The 23,231-nt window shown below is 40.7% G+C and overlaps 1 pseudogene; it reads right to left on the bottom strand.

The window, feature by feature from the left end:
• LOC121929143 overlaps positions 1 to 2,412 on the bottom strand; it is a 25,621-nt pseudogene extending 23,209 nt beyond the window's left edge.
• Between the last annotated feature and the right edge of the window lie 20,819 nt (positions 2,413 to 23,231).

Here is a 23,231-nt window from a genome sequence, read left to right as displayed (position 1 = left end):
CCAGCTCCACCAGGGCTAGCCTGAAGATAGAGGCTCCTCCCTCCATAACTGTCATCCATCAGCCTGCGAGGGAGATAATAGGCTGGCCCAGCTCCATCAGGGCTAGCCTGAAGATAGAGGCTCCTCCCTCCATAACTGTCATCCATCGGCCTGCGAGGGAGAGAATAGGCTGGCCCAGCTCCACCAGGGCTAGCCTGAAGATAGAGGTTCCTCCCTCCATAACTGTCATCCTTCAGCCTGTGAGGGAGTGAATAGTTTAGCCCAGCTCCACCAGGGCTAGCCTGAAGATAGAGGCTCCTCCCTCCATAACTGTCATCCTTCGGCCTGGGAGGGAGTGAATAGGCTGGTCCAGCTCCACCAGGGCTAGCCTGAAGATAGAGGCTCCTCCCTCCATAACTGTCATCCTTTGGCCTGGGAGAGAGAGAATAGGCTGGCCCAGCTCCATCAAGGGCTATTCTCAAGACAGAGGCTCCTCTCTACATAACTGTCATCCTTTGGCCTGGGAGGGAGAGAATAGGCTGGCCCAGCTCCATCAAGGGCTATTCTGAAGATAGAAGCTCCTCCCTCCATAACTGTCCTCTTTCGGCCTGTGAGGCTGAAGGAGAAGAGCCCTCCCTCCGGTCCATCTGCCTTGGTCCAGGCCTCAGAGTGAGAGAAGAACTGCTGGACCTGATCCCCTCCCCTCCTCACCATTCCCTTCTCCTTTTGTGTCATGTCTTTTTAGATTGTAAGCCTGAGGGCAGGGAACCATCTATTATCCCCTCTGTTGTAAATTGCCCGGATTCCCAGTGATTGGGTGGTATATAAAAAAATAAATAAATCATATTATTATTACATATGCTAACAGCCCCAAAAAATGTTAAGAACAAAGCAAAACAAAACAAAAAAACCCAAATAATCTTGTGCCATCTTGAAGTCTAACACGTTTTATCTGGTATAAGCTTTCATGGACTGCAGCCCACTTCATCAGATGCAGCTGTAGGCTGAAGTCCATGAAAGCTTATCCGGAATACAATGTATTACTTTTTAAATGCCACACAACTCTTGGTTGTTTTTGCCACAACAGACTAACAGAGCACCTCAATTTGAAGTTTTCTTTTTAAATAAATAAATAAACTGTCAAGTACACTTTTTTTAGTGTGATCACTGTTCCAACATCCCAGGATCTGAATTATCTGTATCAAAATCCAGTTCTGTCTTTTACAAGACTATTATGTATTTTACTATGTCTAGGTATTTCCTAGTGGGTTGTTTCCAAATCTGAGTTGACCTGTGCATTGTGACCTATAATGGGTCTTTTTTTCTTCAGTGGGCCACTGTAAGCTCACCTAGGCAGCCCAACAATATTTCAAGCACCACCAGGTGGCTAGCCATTTGTTGTTGTGGTATGCCTTCAAGTCATTTCTGATATGTGGCAACCGTAAGGTGAACCTATCATGGGAGTTTCTTGGCAAGATTTGTTCAGAGGAGGTTTGCTATTGCCTTCTCCTGATTCTGAGACCATATGACTTGCCCAATATTGCCATAGCTGTCATTTAAGTGTTCACCTGAGGACTCTATGGGAAATAAAAATGGCAGCTAACTTCAAAGGGCCAGGGGGAACAAAAGAATCATCTAGGCTAAGTATCAGCACTACCACACCAAAGTACCACACCCTGGTGGTGCAGTGGTTAAATGCTGGTACTGCAGCCACTCATCAAAAATCACAGAGTTGTGAGTTCAATCCCAGCCAAGGGCTTAGGTTTGATCAGCCTGGCAACCTTCTGTGGTCACTAAATTGAGTACCAAGCTTGTTGGAGGCAATTAGTTTACAGTTAATAATAATAATAATAATAATAATAATAATAATAATAATAATAATTTCTATATCACCTTTCCAAAGGATCAAGGCGGTTTACAAAAATGCAAAAACAATTACATAAACAATTACACAACATATACACAACTAAAAAATACATCCCCTTATCTAAACTAAAATACCAACATCAAAATTTAGTTAAATTAATTGCATTAAAATATATTAAAATACAGTGGGCCCTTGGTATATGCGGGGGATCCATTCTGGACCCCCCCCCCCCGCGTATACCAAAATCCGCGTATGCTCAAGTCCCATTTGTCCCAATGGCGGCGCGCGTGCACACGGGCCGCCATTGGGGCAAAAGTTCCTGCCCCCGCCTCCCCTCCCTCGCTTCCTCCTCCCTTCCCTCCCTGCCTCCCTCCCTTTCCTTCTCCTTACTTACCTTTAAAGTCTCGATGTGCCTGCTTGGCCCCCACCACCACCACTGCGGGGCAAGCCGGGTGGCAGCGGGGTGGCAGAGGCCAAGTCTTGGCTTTGCCACCTCGGTACCTTTTTTTTGAAGAGGAGGCATGGAGGGCAGTAACGCCAGAGGCCTTCAAGGCCTCCGGCCCCATTACCGTGCCTCCTCACCGCCGCTGCCACGGCGGAAGGGGCAGGTGTCAGTGCTGGGGCCCTCTTGGCCTCCAGCACCGGTATCCGGCCCTTCCGCGGCGGCGAAGGCATGGAGGAGGCCGGATACCGGCGCTAGAGGCCTTGAAGGCCTCCGGCATGGTGGTTCTGCCTCCTCACTGCCATCGCGGGAAAGGCCCAGTGGTGGTGCTGTTGGGGGCCAAGAGGCCTCCAGCACTGCCATCGTGCCCTTTCACGGCAGTGGTGAGGAAGCCAAGACTTGGCCTCCGCCGCCACCGCTGCCACCCGGCTTGCCCCGCAGCGGTGGCGGCGGAGGCCAAGCAGGCGCGCCGAGACTTTAAAGGTAAGTAAGGGGAAGGAAAGGGAGGGAGGCAGGGAGAGAAGGGAGGAGGAAGCGAGGGAGGGGAGGGAAAAGGAAGTTGTCCCCAATGGTGGCGCGCGTGCACACGCGCTGCCATTGGGGACAATTTCCAGATTTGCCATCCGCGGATGCTCAAATCCGCGGATGGCAAATCCGCGTATAAGAAGGACCGACTGTATTCCCTCCCCTACCAGCCAAATGCTCCCTTGCTCCCCCAAAGGGGTGACCCCTCTTTGCCATCGCCCCAGCCGGTGGCAGGCCCACCACAGCAGACACCCAGCCTTTATCTCCTTCACAAGGGGAACAGGAGGCCAGCAGTCCACCAGGTGAGATGGAGCATGCAGGTAGCAAGCAGCAAGTCCACACAGCAGCAGGAGGTAGTACACATCTCTTCCTGGGGTGGTGGGGTGGCCTGTTCTTCTCTCCTCTTCCTCCACTTTGTGCTGGCTCCCCCTTATATTTTTTTCTGACATAGGCGGTATCCAGACTGGCACAAACCGCTGGCCAGGATACATGCTAGGGTTGCCTCAGGGCGTCCTTTCCAGACGCCCCACAACCCTAGCATGTAACCACTCGTTGTAATGGCAGCACCCTGTCTGCATGGGTGCTGCCATTATGACATCACGGCTGCACTGATGTGACGTGGTGCGGATGTGATGTCCTGGTGCCGCTGCAGGGCGCTTGTGGCGCCCTTTCAGCAGCACCAGAAGGAGCTCCATTTGGGAGCTCCTTCTGCTGTGCATATCGCTGGCACAGCCTTTAAATGGCTGTGCCAGTGATACAGAGAGAAAGGGGCTGAGCAGCCCCTTTCTCCCTTTCCCCACCACTGTTGGGGTGTCCTTGGGGCATGAAGCCCCAAGGACACCCCTTTCCAGGCCGTGAGGAAGCGGCATTTTGCCACTTCCCCGAGGCCAGGAAAAGCGGTGGATCAGGGCCTCCTGGGCTGCCGCTGTGGCAGCTGAGGCCCCAATCCGTTGGGGAAAGGGGTGGGTGCAGGCCGCCCCAAAGGGGAAGTCTATATCCCACCATAGTTAATCTAACTAACAACAGTTGTAAACTAATTAGAGACTGCTTGGTGCAGTATAAAGCGGTATATAAATGAAGCTGCTGTTGCTATTGCTTGGTCCCTAGCAATTGCCCAAAGTTGCCAAAAACTGATGTTTTGCCTGATTTTGTGACATCAAAGTTTTAAGTTTGGTTTCTTCCAGCTCTATGAGTCTGTAATTCTATGTGCATGAATCTGTCGTCCATATTTGCTTTTTGGAAATGCTATTGCCAGTGGAGCTGGGCACAACCATGTGAACAACTGCAACTGCAGTGTCTATGTCTTTTCTTCCACAGGGGAAAAAACCTCAGCAAAACATTTTGCCATACCTGAAATTATCTGCTTAACTATCAAATCTACTGCTATAAATTCCCTTGTTTTTCTGCTTGATTCTATATAATTCTAGTAAATAATCAATGGGGGATTTTAAAAGCATAAAAAATAGCATTATGCTTTATTATAATTTATAATTTATTATTATTTTGTATACTTATATCATGTGTTTTCCCAGACTCAGGGCTGCTCGCAAAAATTAAGAGACACAGATAAATATTCACAAAACTGAAGTAATAACAGTAGTTCCAAATGTATATCAGGAATTGACAAAGAGGGATTGTGATTCCTCCTATGGGAATCTTAATTATATTGCTGTTCCTCCTCCCCTAGTTTATACCCACTTTCCCCATAAGAACCCAGAGATCCCTCACTATTGAGGCCTACTGGACAGGGTTGCTGGAAAGTACAGTAGTCCACCAACATCTAGAGGGCCACAAGTTTCTCATCCTGCAATGGAGGCTGTACCTGTCTTCCAGAATTCCTTCCCCTTGTTCCAAGAAGGTATGTATGGGTAGATACACCTTCAAGTCACTTATCAATTTATGGTGACCTCTTTATTTCATAGAGTTTTCTTAGAGAAAGTATATTCAGAGGTGGTTTGCCAATTCTTTCCTCTGAAAATACAGCTCACAGCACCTGGTATTTGTTATTGGCCTCCCATCAAAGTATTAATCAGGGATGACCCTGCTTAGCTTCCAAGATCAGACATGACCTGGGGCCATTAATGTATTGATAATTTTAAGTCATGCCCTCTGTAAAGAAATGCACTGATGATGTTCATGAAAACCCAAACAATACCAGTTGCTCCTGTAGAAATCATATAGTTTGCTAACAGAAGCAGAGTAGGGCATATGTGAATGTATGTTAGGAGTGATTGTTGGATCTTTGGTGGCACCCATGTATTTCTGCTCTATGTTATGTTTCTGTTAACAATAAAAAAGACATACTTTCATGAGCAGTTTAGTCCAGGTTGGAAAAGAGCATATCAGGATGTACTTGGCACAAGGCCTTGACAGAGATGGATTGTGACTCCTCCAGGCTGCTGTGGGCCTATTAATTAAATGGTAAAAGATTTTCCCATGAAAGCTAGTAAAAACACTGCAGCCACTTCCAAAGCAACAGAGAAATAAACACCATGGACAGTGAAATGCTTTTAGCTAGCACATGTGAAAGTACTTATCAAGAGGAAATGAAAATGTATCATTTGATGCCATTCTCTATGCCTCAGCGATAGCTTTGCTGGCAATTTGATGTCAAAAAACACACAAGCACTGGAAAAGGTTATGGTAATGACAAAGTCGCACAGACATTACACAAGCCAGAACATCTGTGCTGCATGTGTTTAAATAGCATCGTTGGAGGTAAACTAGAAAGCTAAGAATGTTTGTGTCATATAACTTGGTGAGAAAATCTCAGTTCTCTGATACTACTGTGTTCATCTGATCACACATAAAGATTGTGGATAACTTTGGTGACAATTTGTCTAGACTCCCCTTTACCTGTGTTGTAATTTTCTAGCTCATTATACATTTAAACATATTATTATTTCCAGATTCATCATCTACAACTTGTCACCCACACCTACTTAGGGCTCAGTCACATATTACAGTGGCCCTTGGTATCCACTGAGGTTTGGTTTCAGGACTCTCTGTGGATATCAAAATCCGTGGATGCTCAAGCCCCATTAAATACAGTTGTATAATAAAATCATGTCTCTTATACAAAATGGCAAAATCAAGGTCTGCTTTTTGGAATTTGTATGTATTTTTAAATATTTTAAAGCCATGGTTGGTTGAATCCATGGATAATGAAGTCATGGCTAAGGAAGTCTGACTATACTGAGATCTTGTGACTTCCCTTGTAATTGGGTGCCATATTACTAATTAAGGATTCTTAGGACCACCTTGAGTCTTAAGGGTAATAAACATTCCACTCACCCAAACAACAAAATCAATATTTGTTTAGGAAATCTGTTGTTGTTAATTGCTTTCAACTCAGCTGCAAATTATGGCAACTTTATGATTGAGGAATTTCCAAGACACTCTGTTAGTAACAAATATACAAAAAAATAGGGGGAGCCAGTGTGGTGTAGTGGTTTGCATGTTGGACTAGGATGCCAGAAGACCAGGGTTTGAATCCCTGCTTGGCCATTCAAACCCACAGTGGCCTTGGGCAAGTAATATACTCTCAGCCGCAGAGGAAAGTGATGGTACACCTCCTCTGAACAAATCTGGACAAGAAAACCTCATGACAGGTTCACCTTATAGGGTCTCCATAAGTCAAAAATTACTGGAAGGCACACACCAACAAATGAGAATAGAAAATACTGCAACATGGATGATCCTGACTTTTTAATTTAATAATATATATTTTAACACTTGAAGACCTTGTCTGGTTTCGTCACAGCTGCTCTTCCAATTACTTGCTTTCTTCTGAGTTCTCTGTTTTGATATATGACTGAGCCAAGATATAGAAGACCTTTAACTATTTAAATGTTTTCATTGTTAACTTTAAAATCATGTCAATTTACTGTGGTCATTTTGTTGTTGTTGTTCCAATATTTTGCTTGGATGTTGTTTCCTGGAATTCAGCTGCAATGTTGCTTTTGCACTTTCATTCCTGAATATCATCAATAGTTATTCTAGCTCTTTGCTAATTTTTGCCAGTAATATGGTATCATGTATACATCTGAAATTGTTGATGTCCCTTCCCCTTTTCATGCCTCCTTCCTCTGAGTCTAGTCCTGCCTTCTGTACATGTTCTGCATATAAATTAACAGAATAATAAAATGCAGACTTTTCTGGCCTCTTTGCCAGTTGGAAATAATTCTGTTTCTCCATAAGCTATCCTGACAATGGACTCTTTTTTTAGTATTGGTTACTCATCAGGACAATGAAATTTCTTTTAGGGTGGTCTATAGTATCTCATGGTCTACATAGTCAAAGGCTTTACTATAATCTATAAAACAAATAATTTATTTTCTTCTGATTTCTTTTTACTGCACTCCATTAACCAATGAATATTTACAGTACAATCCTTAGTCCCTTTTCCTTTTCTACACCCAGCTTGACATTTGACATTTATGGTAAGCGTCTTTGTTGCAAAAGGTTGGGAATGCTAAAGTGTAACTACTGCATGACTTTAGAAATATCATGTAATGTACTTATCCATGCACCAGTGGAGCTAGGAGGGATACAGCCAAATAGAAGTGGTCCTCAGATTTCTATGGTACTGGACAAATGCACTCAGTTGTGAATGTTACTGAAAGCATGCATCTGAATGTGTTCCAACAATAGTGGAAGGAACAGATTCAGCTCTCTTCTGAATGAAAATGAACACTATATAAACTTACTGTATTTTCCTTCTTGTTCATAGCTTTATGGAATGATAGAATTATATAGCTGGAAGTGACACTAAAAGTAATCTGAACAACCCAGGACATCCATTGCTAAAATATCCATGACAGATGGCCAACCAACTGCTATTTAAAAGCCTCTAGTGATGAAGAGTTCACTATATCCCAGGGTAGCCTGTTTCATTATTCAGCACCCCTTCCTCATCTTTAGGTGAAATCACTTTTGAATCCATTGGCTCAGGTCCAGCACTCAAGGGTAATACAAAACAAACCCATTCCAGCTTCTATATGCACTCTCGTTATTTTGCTTGGATGTTGTTTCCTGGAGTTTTGTTTTTACTTTAGCACCTCATCTCTTGTCTAATTGCCACTGATGTACCTGTTCATAGGATCTGGTACAACAATGCTATTATGAGCAAAATGGGAACACACCGCTTGTCCTGCTCATTTTCCAAATATATATTTGGTAATCCATGACATTCTAGAATCATAATGGGTGGGCATGTAGAGAATGGACTAGAATATTCCCCTGACTACTGAAAGAGTAGAAAAAATAATTTGTTTTGGCTTACAGGATGACAAAGGCATACCTGTTTACAGTTAAAGGATGTATAAACTTATAACAAGGTAGGGATAGAAGGAATATTCAAAAATACACCCCCCCCAAAAAAAGACCTTTAAAAAAATTCACACATTTTTAAAAGTGGTGAGAAACCCTTACAACAGGGGTAGGCAAACTTTTTGAGCTGGGGGCCGGGTTGCTGTCCCTCAGACAACTGGGGGGCTGAAGCCAAAAAATAAGTAATTAAATGTTTTTTTTAATTAATTAAATAAATAAACTGGGACAAATGGAGGACAAAATTTTCAAATGGATGACACTTTTTATAAAAATGGAGGACATGCAAAAAATTTGCTGATTTTTTAAAAAATGTTAATATAAATGCATGTTTCAGAGGCTTCTATAGACAATTGCCCCCCTTGCCCACTGCTTGCCCCCCTTGCCCGCCTCCTCCTGATAGGCCAAAGGCTCCAGCGGCAATCGGCGGCAGGACCGGGCTGAGGCCGGTCCCAAGGCCTTGCCGGGCCGCAGGTTGCCTACCCCTGCCTTACAAGAACAATCCTTTTGTGATGATAATCATTGCATTTTGGGACTTGTTCTGTGCAAAATTTGCATGTGCACAGAATTTTACACAGAAAACAGCATTTTCTGCATAACAAACTGTATTTTGTGTACAGAAAATAATGTTTCTTCACAGAAATGTTGTTTTCTTCACATTAAAAAATGTTTCCTACAGAGAAAATGTTTTTGTCTGTCCAAAACAATCACATGCAAATTTATGTGCAGCAAATTATATTGATATGATGAAACATTATTTTCTGTGCACAAAATGTTATTTCCTATGCACAAAATGCTGTTTTTCATGCAAATTTTGCAAATAGTAAGTCACAAATAGTGAATAGTCTTCAAAACTTCAAAAACTGCATGGTTTTCAAAGACTGTCTTGAAGTGGAAAGAAAATTGCTAAAAGTACTTCTTGCTTTCTTCAAGAAAAATATTAGTGAAGAATTACATCCCCCAGGAAGGGTGAATCATGGAACTTCCTGGAAAGTAGAGCAGAATCTGTACCTGGTGTTCTTTGTACAGAGAATCTTCCAACTGTTGACCCAGCAAGGCAAACATAATCTATCAGTTATATATAGTGATCGCAAAAAAGACCAACCAATTTTCTGTGTTTAATATTAGTCTGAGACTGCAAAAAGCAGGTAGGTTGTGAAGAATCTTGTGAGTCACAGCATATGTCTTGTGGGTTACATCAGACTTACTTACAAAGACAAACTTATTTTTTCTGATCAAGTTATTATTGAAGAGTTACCCTTGCCCTGCTAACATTCCAAATGTATATTTGGTAATCTGTGACCATATACTGTGACTCACAAGATTCTTCACAACCTATCTGCTTTTTGTAGCCTTGGATTAATATTAAACACAAGTTACTTGATGAGAAAGACATTGGTTTATGTTAGGGTTGGCCATGAAATAGAATTATAAATGTCTTTGGTACTTGGTAACCGGAGAGGGTCATAACTTCCATATGGAGTTCTGCTGTACTGAGAACAGCAGTAAGTACTCATAAATGCCTGGACTGTTGGAGAAACAATGTACATATTAAGAAACTAATATGAAGACCCCACAATGTAGGAGAAGGTTACAAGCATTTAAGCCCCCCTGATTTTCATTGCTCCTAAGTGCATAACAGGGCATGGGATTGTGGCCAGAGGTAATAATGGAAGTAGCCAATTTCAGAAGCTGCAGATACAATAAAGTTTCTGCAAGTTCAAAGTTTTTGAAACATTTGCCAATTTTTCCTACACCCAAAAAGAATGAATAGGGAAGGAGGGAAGGCTAAATACTTTTCAGAGTTCACACATAAGTTCAGTCAAGATCCTTCTTCACAGCCATTACATATTTCAGTCCCACAAACTTTAATACAATAATTAACCCAGTTAATATGGGCATGACTAGTGCTAACTGCATATAATGACTATCATGTTTATGATCTTGGTACTCACTTTTGTCTAAATAGTATTAGCATAGTCTCACCATCTAGGTTTCTCAAACTGCTTCACTCTCCCCTCACCCCACCCCCAGGACTCATTATAAATACTAAACCATGCTTGAAAGTCAAAGGATCAGTCTGAAGAGAACAGGTTACTGCTTGTATAGCTCTTCATACAAGAAAAATCCTAATTGCTGAATCTTCTCCTTTTCAGACATACCACTTCGTGTACAAGCAAAGTAGCAAAGGAAGGTTGAAGCTAGGTATTTCCTGCTCCCATATTTTAAAAGGCACGCTGAAAATGCCCAGATAGGGCTAATGAATGGATTTAAAAAATGAAGTTCTTTCCATCTCAAATATGAACAAATTTAGAAGACTGGATGGGTTCTTCAAACTAAAACAAGCAAACAACTCTATCATGCCCAGACCCAGAAGCAGATGGCTCTCTCTCCATCCCAACTGCCACTGCCCTGATCTAGGAGAGAGAAGAAGAGGCAGTATCTGTTGGACTTAATCCTTTCCCTTCTGCCATTCCCTTTCCCTTTTGCACCATGTCTTAATTAGATCGTGAGACTGAGGGCAAGAAAGGTTTTGTTGTTCTTTTACATGTTGTAGAGTGCCATGTACAGTGATGTTGCTATATAAGTGGGATGATGATGATGATGATGATGATGATGATGATGATGATGATGATGGTGATGATATTCTTACTTATTTGCATTCAATAGGTCAAGCTATTTCCAATACTAACAGAACTATTATACTTGGCTGACATATAGGTATTAAAAGAAACCTTTCAGAAGAATGAGGTGGCAACTCTAATTCAGAACCAACAGAAATGAGTAAACAGGGATTCAAGGTCATAGTTTGCTTTCAGGGTCAAGCATTCAAAAGCTTAGGCCAAGATGGACAATTTTGTTTGGGTTTTTTTTTGGGGGGGGTAGTTGCACATTTTGCAGTCTTTAATTTCAATCTTCTTTTTATCTTCAAGTTACAGAAATGTGCAAGTTTTGATCAATTCTTATAAAAAATGAACCAACATGAAATTCTCACTCATACATTGGCCTAAATCCTGTTATGTCTTCTGACTAGAGTAGACCCATTGAATCAATAGGATTTATCTATGCATTGATTCACCAATCTTTCTTATAGATTGGAAAAAAGTATAGAAAAGAATCTTGTTGTTTGTATATATTGTTTTAGTATATAAATCTTTTTTCTCCCACAATATGGAAAAACCAAATGCAAACCAATATTAAGGGATACTTTCTTTGTTATAATATGCACTCTTTACAAATCCAGGAACAAAAGGAAGATACGACAAGGGTAAAAAATGAGTCAAGGAGATATATCTGAATTGATTTATGTAAACAATTTTATTTGCATGTTTTATGCTCTAACGTAATAAAGATTAATAAAAATGAAGAAATCCTGTTGTTTGTCCTGACTAGAGTAGACCTGTTGAAGCAATAGGATTTATCTATAAATTGACTCGCCATTCAACAATTGATTCAATGGGTCTACTCTAGTTGGGAATAACTAGCTTCAGTCAGCTTTTAGTTTTAGCTTCAGTTATGACTCCTACTTAGTAACATGTGTAATGCCTGTCACCAGAGGCAACAGCACTTCATTACAATGACTAGCAATTCCTGAGACTTCCTGGATCCTAGCCTTCTAAAAAAAATGTTGCTACATTTCACTGCTCTGATGTTACCTGAAGATTGTGTCAATCTGAAGTTATGTCAGCAACAGGCCAGTTCTTGCTGTAATATATAAAATGACAGGCTGATATTAAATGTAGATCCACAAATGACAGTCTGTGTATCTGCAGCAGTGGAGCATACATATCCACTGAAAACCCATTTCAACTAAAACTTTTGCAGCAACTGAGAAAATTCATTGAACAGATCTATTCTCAAATGGTACATTTTGTTCCCCTCTCCATTTCCTTCTCATTCATGTCATGGTATTTGCATTTAATTAAAAATGCTTATTCATTAGTTCAGTTTCCTCCTCATTTCCTGAATCATTCCATGTTGTTACGATTGCATGTGCGTCATCGTTCCTTATCACTTAAAAAAAAGGAAGAGTGTAAAAGCAACTTGGGGAGGATGACTTTAAAGTAAAAATGATAGGGGAAAGATCAAATAATTTTTTCCACCTGCCCTGACTCATATCCTTCCTAGACTGATTTTTTTAAAAGCAACCACGTGCATGTATGCACATGCACACTTCCAAATTAAAATACTGACAGAGCTCCCTGTAATGCATACAAGGTTTGTGGGTTATTGAGCAATCAATCTAATTGCATAGCATTGGAAATTCTGGCTTGTGACTTCGGGTGCAGTCTTGTAGGAGAAGTATGCCCCTTTCTTCTAGAAGATCCCCAGAAACCCAAAGAGATTTTGGACTCAGATAGTTTCTATGAGCTTTCCATGCTAGCAGCCCAGGTTCCTAGCTGGTTTGCAGATGACTCATCCCACTACTGCTACGGCTGCAGGTACAGGGAAAATGTCATGGTGAGCCATTGCCAAAGTGCCAAGCTAGCCATAACACAGGAAGAAAGGAAAGTTCATGTCAGCACTTGCCTAATCAGGGCCATCTGAGAAATAGGAAGGGTGTGACATTTTGCTCTAATATAAGCCCTGTGCCTGAACTGGCTCCTTGCTGAAGCACTACTCACATAGACCTCCAACTTCATGTGCAAAACCTTTTTGAACAGGAGGAAATGGACAGGAAAGGAGCTGATATTTTGTAAGGTGGTCGGCACACCTGCTAGTTTGTAATCCAAGACTGGGGAACAAAAATTGAAGACGTTAAACTTGCCCTTATTTGAGCTAGCCCAGGAGAACTTTCTAGATAGTTCTATTTCACATACATTATAAATGTCTCTGTAATGTAGACCTGCCTGTTCTTCTTCTTCTCCTCACAGAGCCCCTGGAGAGCTACTTTTGAGCAACAGACAATGGCTTTTCCAAAGCCAACCACTGCATTAATTGCTCTCTCTCTCTCTCTCTCTTCACTAATAGTGATTAGCTTAGCAATTGGTGGTAGCCATATAAGTAGGGAAATGAAACCACTTTGGGTTTTATTCCACACTTTAAAGGATCTGTCCAAGGCACTGAGCCTATTTTGGAGAAGGGAGTTCGGCAACTTTAGAGTTCAGATAAAAACATGGATTTACCATTCCAGTGACATGAAAACCCCCCAGCCACCAGTGCAAGATGCAGTGCTATATTGGTGATGAAGTATTGGAATGACCTCTTATGAGCATTCCTTGAGACTGACAAGATTGCTTTCCTTTCAAAAGCCAGTATCTAGGTTGAGAGACGAAACAGAGAGTGAACAACGGTATATTGATATGACCATGTAAAAAGCAATGACATTGTTTTTACATGAATTAATACCTTGGTAAAAACACCTATAAGCTTGAGCTAATGAGAGACAATGTGTGATCACAACATGGCCAAAGCTGAAATTTAAACACCACCCTTTTAGCAAGACATATATCTAGAAAATAAAAAGGGAGGGATCAAAGTAGGAAGCATAGCCATGGTTAATATCCCTTCAGAATCAGCAACCTGGCAACAGAAAACAATTTTCCCTTTAAAGTGTCTGTCTGCATTGTATGCCAGTCTATGCCATTTGGGTTAAAAAGGAAATTGAAATGGAGCAATTCAATTCAACATGGGAGAGGGAAGAAATTCTCAAGGCAAATGCATTGCTTTTTGCTATAAAAACAGGCTTGTTAGTTTGATGCATGACTAGCAAAGGTTTCAAAGCATCCATTTGATCAGATTGTACTTTAACATTTGAGAATGATTTTCTTTTCTTTTGGTCTGTGCTATTTCTGAAGTATTCGTATCTCTACGGTATTTTTTATGAATGCCAAACCAGCAGAAATGAAATGATCCCACCATGTTGTGTTCATATGGCTACCAGGGGAGTTTTGGAGTAGGCCAAAAGGCTTATATTCTGTGAAACAGTTTTGTATTTAATTCCTCTGAAAGGCAATTTAGTTTTAATATATAATAGAGAAGTGACTGGATTGTTTTTGTTTTCCAGTTCACATGTAATCATTAATCTGTGTGGTTCAATTTTAAGCAGTAAGAGCAAGACTTAAGTGCACTTTTTCATATTTATTTTAACTACTTGGACTCTGACATGTGTGTAAAAAGGTCGGACAAAGAAAAAAAATCAAATATATTCTTTCAGTTGAATGACTGGCAGACTTATTTACTCAATTGTAAGTGATTGCATACTTTCCCCAGTGTTCTCAAAAATACATCTATGTAGAGGTCTTGATAATATACAAATTTGTTTATGTTTCATCCACTAATTAATCTATTATGAAGCTGAGGAATTTTCAGTGAAAAAGTGCTTGATAAGCATAGTTGTAATGCATGTTTGTATACTCTTGAAAGAAATTCTTCTGTTAAACCTGCAATTAGTCTCGATCCCTACACATTTTATCTGAAACTAGTGTTTTTTAAGTACCTAATACAATCCCAGCCCTCAGTGTGGCTGGGATTATGTAGGTTGATCTTTAGAGAGCTAATGGAGTGCATATGCAGTCTTTGAGGAGATACTTCAGTTACACATCCATTTGAACCTTCTCTGCTGTATGATTCTGTACTTCACAATGAAAGTTCATTTCTCTGTGTCACATTTCTGTGTGCAGGAAGATTCTCACACAAGGAAACACTAAATCATGAAATCACCTGCCAGCATTTTGAAGTATTATCCAGGTCTATACCACAGAAATCTTTTATTCATGTAGCATTTCCCCTATACCTCAGTTGTAGATGAGAAAATCTTTCCTTGCCTGGTCCACATTAGTTTTAATGTTAATTTTAAATTTTCCCTGTTCTTCAAACTATATTTCCAAAACACATTTTATTAACAGTGAATTCTCTCTCAAAATAGGTATTTTTAAATAGATGTTTTTAAAATCAAATTTCTCTCAAAGGTCATTTGGTCAGTGCCACTATGTCACCCTGATGACCATGGTTTTCCCATGCCAGCACCCCAGGTCTGGGGCATGGAAGGAGAGACAAAATGGTAGCCAAGTTGCCAGAACAATTGCTGTTGCAGTTGCCATTTGTAGTGGCAACAAAAAAGAAAGAGGGCATAGGAAAAGTAAAAAAATAATAAAATAAGGGTGGTGGGGGGATTGTTGTGCGATTTCCCTTGCTAAAGGTGAACTCCAACATGAGGAAGTACTGGAGAGTTTCCTTTCCTATGGAAAAAACCTGATCCCCTCCTCCATTCCACAATTAGAGTGAAGATTTTGAAGATCTGTTTGTGCACCACTATAACTTAAACTGCCAAGAACTATATTGCAATATTTGGAGAAATGCAATATTCCAACATGGAATTGATGGACAGGTATAGATCAGGCAATTTCTTATATGAATTCATAAAGACAGAAGTCCTACTCATGCATTCGTGTGGGGTATTAAACATGTGTAGAGAGAAAACTGGCTGGCCCTGTTCACTTTTTCATGATTCTCACCATGAAGACCATGAGTAGGAAAGCTTCTTGTGAGGGAACTCAGGCTGGCCCTGAGTTCAAACCCATGAGCTCCTGTCCCTTTTCCTCCTCAAGATCCCTTCCTGAAGCAGGTACTTGGGCATCAAGGTAATCCCTATATGGATCAGTGGCTGTTTGTTCAATGAGTTCATTGTGGTAAACATGAGCAAACTATGGAGTTTATTACACACTGTTTAAAGCAACTTACCCATTTGCATTTAATTTTGAACCTGGGTTTTATAACACATGCCAAGGGCCAGGCGAGTGCAACCTGGCTGCAGCCCGGGTCCCAGACACACTTATCCAACATCTTTTCAGGAATCTGCCATTTTTGAAAAGATGTCAGATAAGTATAGCTGGGACCTGAGCTGCAGCCGGATTGCACTCACCTGGCCCCCAGCATGTGTGATAAAATCCAGCTTCAAAATTAAATGCAAATGGGGTAAGTCACTTTGAACGGTATGCAATAAACCCCTCTGCCAAAACCAAGAACAACCATACATTGTTACAAACAAACAAACAAAAAAATAAACAAGCAGAAGTTTATTACAGTCTTCCCTTTGTATCCATCTGTCTGAATTCCCCCATTGGGGGGGGGGGACATGCAACTTCAAGTCCTGTTGTTCCCAATAACAACAACAACAACAACAACAACAATAATAAATAGTTTATTTATATTTCCCATCTCTCCCAGTTGGATCGAGGCGGGATTACAACTAAAATACATCCATAAACGGTCAATAAAACACAACAGTAATAGTAATTTATGGTGGAGTGATGTGTGCACAGCCACACTGGTGGCCCCTTGTTTGTGCCTCCATTAAGAACAATGGGGCTTGCTTTCCGCAGAAGCTCATATCCACAGATGGCAAAGCTGTTGATAATGAGAGCCCATTGTAATACACAATTAGATCACACATTAACCCCTGAACTATTTAAACATTCACAGTTTCCCAAAAATCCGATTCAGGCTTCCCCCCTGGCTGACTTGCTTTTCTCTAGACCATCTTTCCCCTACCCATCTGTAATCTTTTCTTTATTTCTAGGCCATCTTTCTCCTACCTCTTCACAATCTTTATCTTATCTCTAGGTCACCTTTCTCCTACCTCTCTGAAATCTTTTCCTTAACTCTGGATTATCTTTCCACTGTTTCTTTACAATCTTTTTCTTTTCTCTGGGCCACCTTTCTGCTGCTTCTTTGCAAACTTTTCATTATCTCTAGACCATCTTTACCCTATCTCTCTGCAATCTTTCCCTGCCTCTATGACTCTGGAGACCAGGGTTTTAATCCCAGCAATCCCACAGAAATACACTAGGTGATCTTGGGCAAGTGACATACTCTCAGCCTCAGAGGATGGCAATCCCAATTCTGCTTTGAAGAAATGTGCCAAGAAAACCCCACAATAGTTTCACCTTAGGGTCTCCATAAGTTGGAAACCACTTGAAGGCACACAACACCAACAATTCCATCTTTCCCCTATCTGCCTTCTGCCACAGACTAGCCTCAGTTTTGTATCCCTGGAGCTGTGATTGGCTAGTACCATCTAGGACTGACAAACATCTTTCTTCACACTTCTCCTGTGTGCAGCCTCTCTATGCAATTCAGAAACCCTGATTTTATTGAATTCTGAAATCAGGGTTTCTGATCACATAGAGAGGCTACAGATGTACTGAAGGCCTACTTCATTTCAGACTATCACTCACCAGGTGGAGACTAATAATGGAGAGGCAGAACTAGCATGTTCCCTCTGATCATGCATTCATGTTAACTTTTTTTGGAATGCCTGAATAAGGTTAAAAACCCTTCAGTTCTGCACCATTAACAGAAATGTGTGTTATTTCCTTGCAGTTGTAAATGCCATTGATGAAGAGACAGATTTTTTTTTTAAGAGATAGAGAGAGAAATGGAACAGTTTGGGATACACGCAGGTGAAGTATGATCATAACTTCTGAACTTTCAGGGTAATGAACTCTACTAGTGCCTTTTTATCCCCACCAGTTTCATCATAAAACTTTCTTTCACACTCTGCCATTTGTTGAAATTAACTTCTGAACCCTTCGATATTCCATTACATCCCACGCAGATGTCTGCTGGCAGCTGAAAGATATCAGACATATGAGAGGACTAAACCCCACATGAGATTTTACACCTTGGTTGGAGCTGTCCCTATTTGCCAAGCAACACATCAATTTCTTCTTCTGTGACAATATGTTTAACCTGTGTTTTTTCACAGTAGGCTTTAAAATAAGCAATTAGAAGGCACAGTGTTTTCTTCAGGTTGATGTATTATGTACTAAGACACAATTGACCTTCAAGGCATGAGGAGAATCAAAGGAAACAGCAACTATTCTTAAACCCCTAAAGCACTGTGGGATAAAGTAGAAGAGCCAGGGTGGTTTTTATTTTAAAACTATTACTTTACTTTACCATCATGACTATGCCTGTATGCAGCAGAGCAACTGATAGTCAGCAGTTTATTATCTATCCATACTGAATCTAGAAAGCAGAGGTGTTTTTATGATAAGGTCTGGACTTACAGATTTATGTTTCAAATTTTTAATGCCTGCATAGTTTACGAAATTCATATCAGCTTGAAACAACATTTTCCCTTTTTTGCCTCTTCTCCCCGGAGCTCATTTTTGTTGACATCTGGGCACTTGTGGAAATACACAGATAGTAATGTGAGCCTTAAAAAAATAATGCATGCATTTCTGGGTAGGCAGCTTTCCAAGACATGTCATGCCTACATGAATGCCAAATCATCACTCAAGCTTATGGGGAGAAGTTGTGTTTTCACTGGGGAATAGAATTTCAAAACTTCTTATTTTAGGGCTACAAGTAAATGTATTTAAGATGGTGGGGATAGTTACAAGTAGTTTACATAGCTTAAAACCACTGCTACTTTTCTCAGTTCTCAGGATTCTAGTGCAGTGGCTCATCATTGTAAGAGCTACATAGAAGGCTAGAATGGGGATCAGCATCCTTTGCATTGCAATACACACACACATATCAGTTTCAGTGCCTGATGTACTTGGTGTTAGGCATAGTAACTGGAAAGAAATTTGCATTTGCCAAGATATTCCAGATTCATCCAACACATGGTCTGCAAGATTACTAATGAATGTGCACGAGCTTCTTTTGGTTTCATGTCACTGGGAGGAAAACATGAACATCAGGTTCCATTTCCCCTAAATTATTCAAAAGTAAACCTGTTTAACTAAAAATGTATTTATTTTTAAAATGTGCACAAACCAATTTTAATAAAGAGGGAAAATGTTTACATTATGAAAGCTACATATCAAAATATGTATCGGAAAAAGAGGGGAAAAGGCTTAGTAACTGACAGAGGATTTGAGTGGAATGAGAATGCTGGTAGGATTCAGAGAAATGCAACAAAAATGAAACAATAAAATAAAATAAATAAAAATATGTTTTTATTTTATCCCACTTTTTGCCAAGCAATCAAAGAGGCGTACAGTAGATTGAAATACATCCATATATACACAGTACCCCCCCCTAAAACAAGATTAAACAGTATAAAACTAAAACTAACATTTTAAAATCCAGACAATAACCATGGGCAGAATTCGATTAATAGGGAAGTCTTATTTGTGGCTGAGTATTTTATTCCAGGAAGGCCTGCCGGAAGAGATCCATTTTAATGGCTTTTAAAAAGCTCTCTAGATTGGTAATTTGATGGCTCTCATCTGGCAGGCCATTCCATAAGCTGGGAGCAGATTTCCGACAAATCAGGTACCAGGTGATGGGAAATATCTCTTTCTGATAAAGACTCTGAAAACCATCTGTCAATCAGAATAGATAGACTGGAAAAATAGACAGGCCTGGGCCCCTTTCACACTGTACTAGTAAAACAATTTGATATGACCTTAACTGTCATGGATGAATCCTATGGAATCCTGGGATTTGTAGTTTGGTGAGGTACTAGGACTCAGCCATGACAGCTAAAGTGATACCAAAATGCTATAACTGTATGTTGTGATAGAGGCCCTGATATAAGGAAGCTTATTGGATTCATATGTTCATGTCATCAGGAGACTATAAGGAGCTCAGCAGCATAGGCCAGGATCTGCATGTTGTTGTACCAGGGCTATGGAGCTCTGGTTTGGGAGTCAATAGGTACCCGGGGGCGAATAGGGCAGGCGTTTGGCCATTGCGGGGGCCAGAACGCAGGAGCGCCTCCCGGTGACTAGGGGCTTAGTGAATTTGTGAACGCAAGACAATGTTTGCGGTCAAGTTGTGTTCCTTAGCCCCTAGGTCATCCCAAGCACCTGGTGGGTGCCAGGTTTGGATAATCAGACAACATCGGGTTGTTTGATTTCACAGATCCTGACCTTATGCTTTGTGCCAACCCTACCAATTGTTTGCAAATAAAGTTGTGGCCTTACTTCCAACCTGTTGTATTGTGGTTATTTGACAGCAACATCTGAGGCAATAATTATTTTTAAGGTAGTACTGTAACAGTGCTGTCATTTTATGCCACAATTCCACTATTATAGCTTATTTTTTATTTTTTTTAAAAAAGAGAAACCAATCAGAATGCAGAAGATGAAGTAAACAGAGTGGTGTGAACAGCATTTTTGGTACTGAGGAATATATAGTATGGAAAAGAAAACAGTGGAAATTATTCTATTAAAATGCCAAATGTGGTGAGGGTGTGATACTCATTGTCAGCATTCAGCTATCTTCACTAGTATGGTGATGACGTTTTCCAATCAGAAACAACTGTCTAACGTGATAAACACCAAGGTAAGAAACAACAAGTATCTTCCTGGGAAAGTCACACTTCATATGTCCTCATGGGAAACTTGGGAAGCTGCAAGTTGTAGTGGTTAAAGTCAAAGGTGATGAGTAGGGTCAAAAATGCATGAAAAGTTTAGAAGTCTCATTGGGTCAAATGAAGTCCATAGTTTTGTTAACCTTTGATTTTCTAAAAAGCAAAGCAAAGACAAACTAGAACTATGTTTATTTTCTTTATTTTGAAAGAGGAAACTTGAAATGCTACTTACTCCCCCATCAGTAAGGTCCCCATTCAAGTCCATCCAACTTTAAACAGTCTCCTGCTTCCACCTATTCATCGCTTCATCCCTCTGTCCATGTACCAATACTCTTCATCAAGTTTCCAGCCCTACATCTGCACTGCCATTGAATGATGCAGTAGTTAGTAAAGTGTTAACCAATTATGTGCAGCTGTTTCCCACTCCACAGAACTGTCAGGGAAATGAACCAAAAATATATCTTAAGAGTGACACTCCAAAGGTGCTGCTCTATCAATTGGTATTTTGTCTTTCTACAGTGAGTCAGGAAGCTGCTCTTTCTTTCCTTTTCTGTGTCTGACCATTCACACACAGTAAGCAGACCCAACACACACACACACACACACACACACACACACACACACACACAGCTCTAATGGACTTTTCTGGTGGTAGCAGAGTCAAGGAACATGGAATAAGAAGTAAATGATGCTCCTAGGCATTAGTTCACTTAGCACAAGTCTAAGAAAGCTTATGCTACCCTGTCTTTTGCTCAAAGGTGCTAAAAGATCCCTTTACATACTGATATTTAGAGTAACACAGCTATATCTCTGGATTTTTCTCTTTTTATTTGCATTTGACATTATATAATGCAACCAAATAAGATGAAAATATTGCTAGGTTGAAAAGGGTTTGTTCAAACATCATAATTATGCTGAAGCAGTTGAATGAGTGAATAGCAGTGTTGTTGTTTCTGTGTGTGTTCAAGTTGTTTCTGACTTATGGTGACTCTAAGGTGAACCTATAATGGATTTTCTTGGCAAATTTCTTTAGAGGGGAGTTGCCATTGCCATCCTCCAAAGCTGAGAGAGTGTGACTTGCCCAAAGTCACCCAGTGGGTTTCAATGGCCAAGTGGGAATTCAAACCTGTTATCCAGAGTTGTAGTCTAACACTCAAACTGCTACACCATAAAGGAGATAGTTTTGGAAGTATTTCTGGAAACATTATAATCCTCTCTCAAGGCACTCTTCCACAAATTTGGTAGAGCTGTAGAATCACATTTCTTTGCAGATTAGCATCTGAGCCATACTTCATAGTTCTGAGAAACAGTAAGCCAGCACTTGCTCTTATGAAATATTTCTAACATTCTTTTAGAAGTGTTTCTCTTTTGTATTGTTTCCATATAAACATAGGCACACCTATGGGCAGACTTGCATTTATAGAAATTCAGCACACCTTTAGGCAGACTTGCATTTACAGAAATGGGAATTACTTGGACTCCTCTCTCATTTAACAGTTTCAAGTTGGCTGGTATTTCTAGAAATCTGTAATAAATCTCCTCTTGGGACAAAAGCCTTTGCTGAAATTGGGCAGCAGGGCTAGCTATTGACATACCTATTACAGAATGGAACTCCTGCTGTGTCTCATTACCTCTGATGTTACACTGTGCTTATCTAAAGGGAATGCAATATAATCTGTTTCACAGGATGGATTTCACATCATATCAGTTGTTTATAATGAAGCTTAGACCAGATGCATTGTGCTGGCGTCATGGTGACTATGAAGGATTTGAGTTATCTGATGGAGCATAATCCAGTCATATACACTTTTTCGATCTGAAGTTTTAAGTTATACTGTATCTTGCACTTCTCGGCAGTACATTCAGCCAAATTCCTAAGGAAGCAGTTGCTTTGCTTCCTCAGGGATTTGCATAATCTTTGTTCCATCTGTTTTATTCATTCCCTATATGTAGTGAAGTAGGAGCAGTGAAATCAGCAGCCAGCAACATAAACCTGTTTTCAGTGTCTTTATAACAGAAATACAGCATGTTTCAGGGTGAACTGACATAATCATAACACTAACTATTGCAGTTATACTCTCAGTCCAGAAGTTAACATTTCAAGGGAGCAGCTAGAACTACACAGAGAGATTCTTAATGTCTGGTAACCAGCTTTGGTACTCTTGTCCTACAAAGATATGAGAAAATCAAAGTCTGTCCTGAGAAACTTCCTGCAAGGTACTTCTCTCCAGGCAAACATTTTGAACAGAAAGTTCTTTTAGTTGTATGTGCAAAGGGTTAATCCTGACCCTCATCTTGATTCAGAATAAACTTAGCCTCTCTTTTTCTTCTTTTTCAAAGAACTCTTGGAGAACCCGTTCTGAATATTCTTTGGCGTTTTGGAAAGATGGGGGACATCCCAAAGGCATTGGTATCAGCAACTTGTTGTCCTTAGCCTTTCAGCAGATGACTTTCTCTCTCTCTCAGTATTGCACACATAACTTGTTAGAGGTTAGGGAGAAAACTGCCTTCAGGAAAGGTTTCATATTCTTCTTCTTAGTGCTAGAAGCTTTTCTCTGTCCTGACTGACAAAGGCTGGAGGCTTATTTATGAGATCAGCTTGAATTCAAAGGGGAAAATGTGTCTCTGTCCACATGTGCCCACGCCTGTATGTGCGTGGACGGACACACACACACACACACACACACACACACACACACACACACAGGAAAAGAACCTTACAGCTCAAGACATAAACCAAAAAGACCAGGAGCATCTGGGAGAGGTGGCTGAGAGGGGACTGGATCACCCCTCCCCACACACTGTAACCCTTTTCTGAC

This window comes from Sceloporus undulatus, chromosome 4, assembly GCF_019175285.1.
Source record: "Sceloporus undulatus isolate JIND9_A2432 ecotype Alabama chromosome 4, SceUnd_v1.1, whole genome shotgun sequence".
Classification (NCBI taxonomy): Eukaryota; Metazoa; Chordata; class Lepidosauria; order Squamata; family Phrynosomatidae; genus Sceloporus; species Sceloporus undulatus.
Note: the sequence above shows the minus strand (reverse complement) of the source record. Positions and strands in the feature narration are given on the sequence as shown.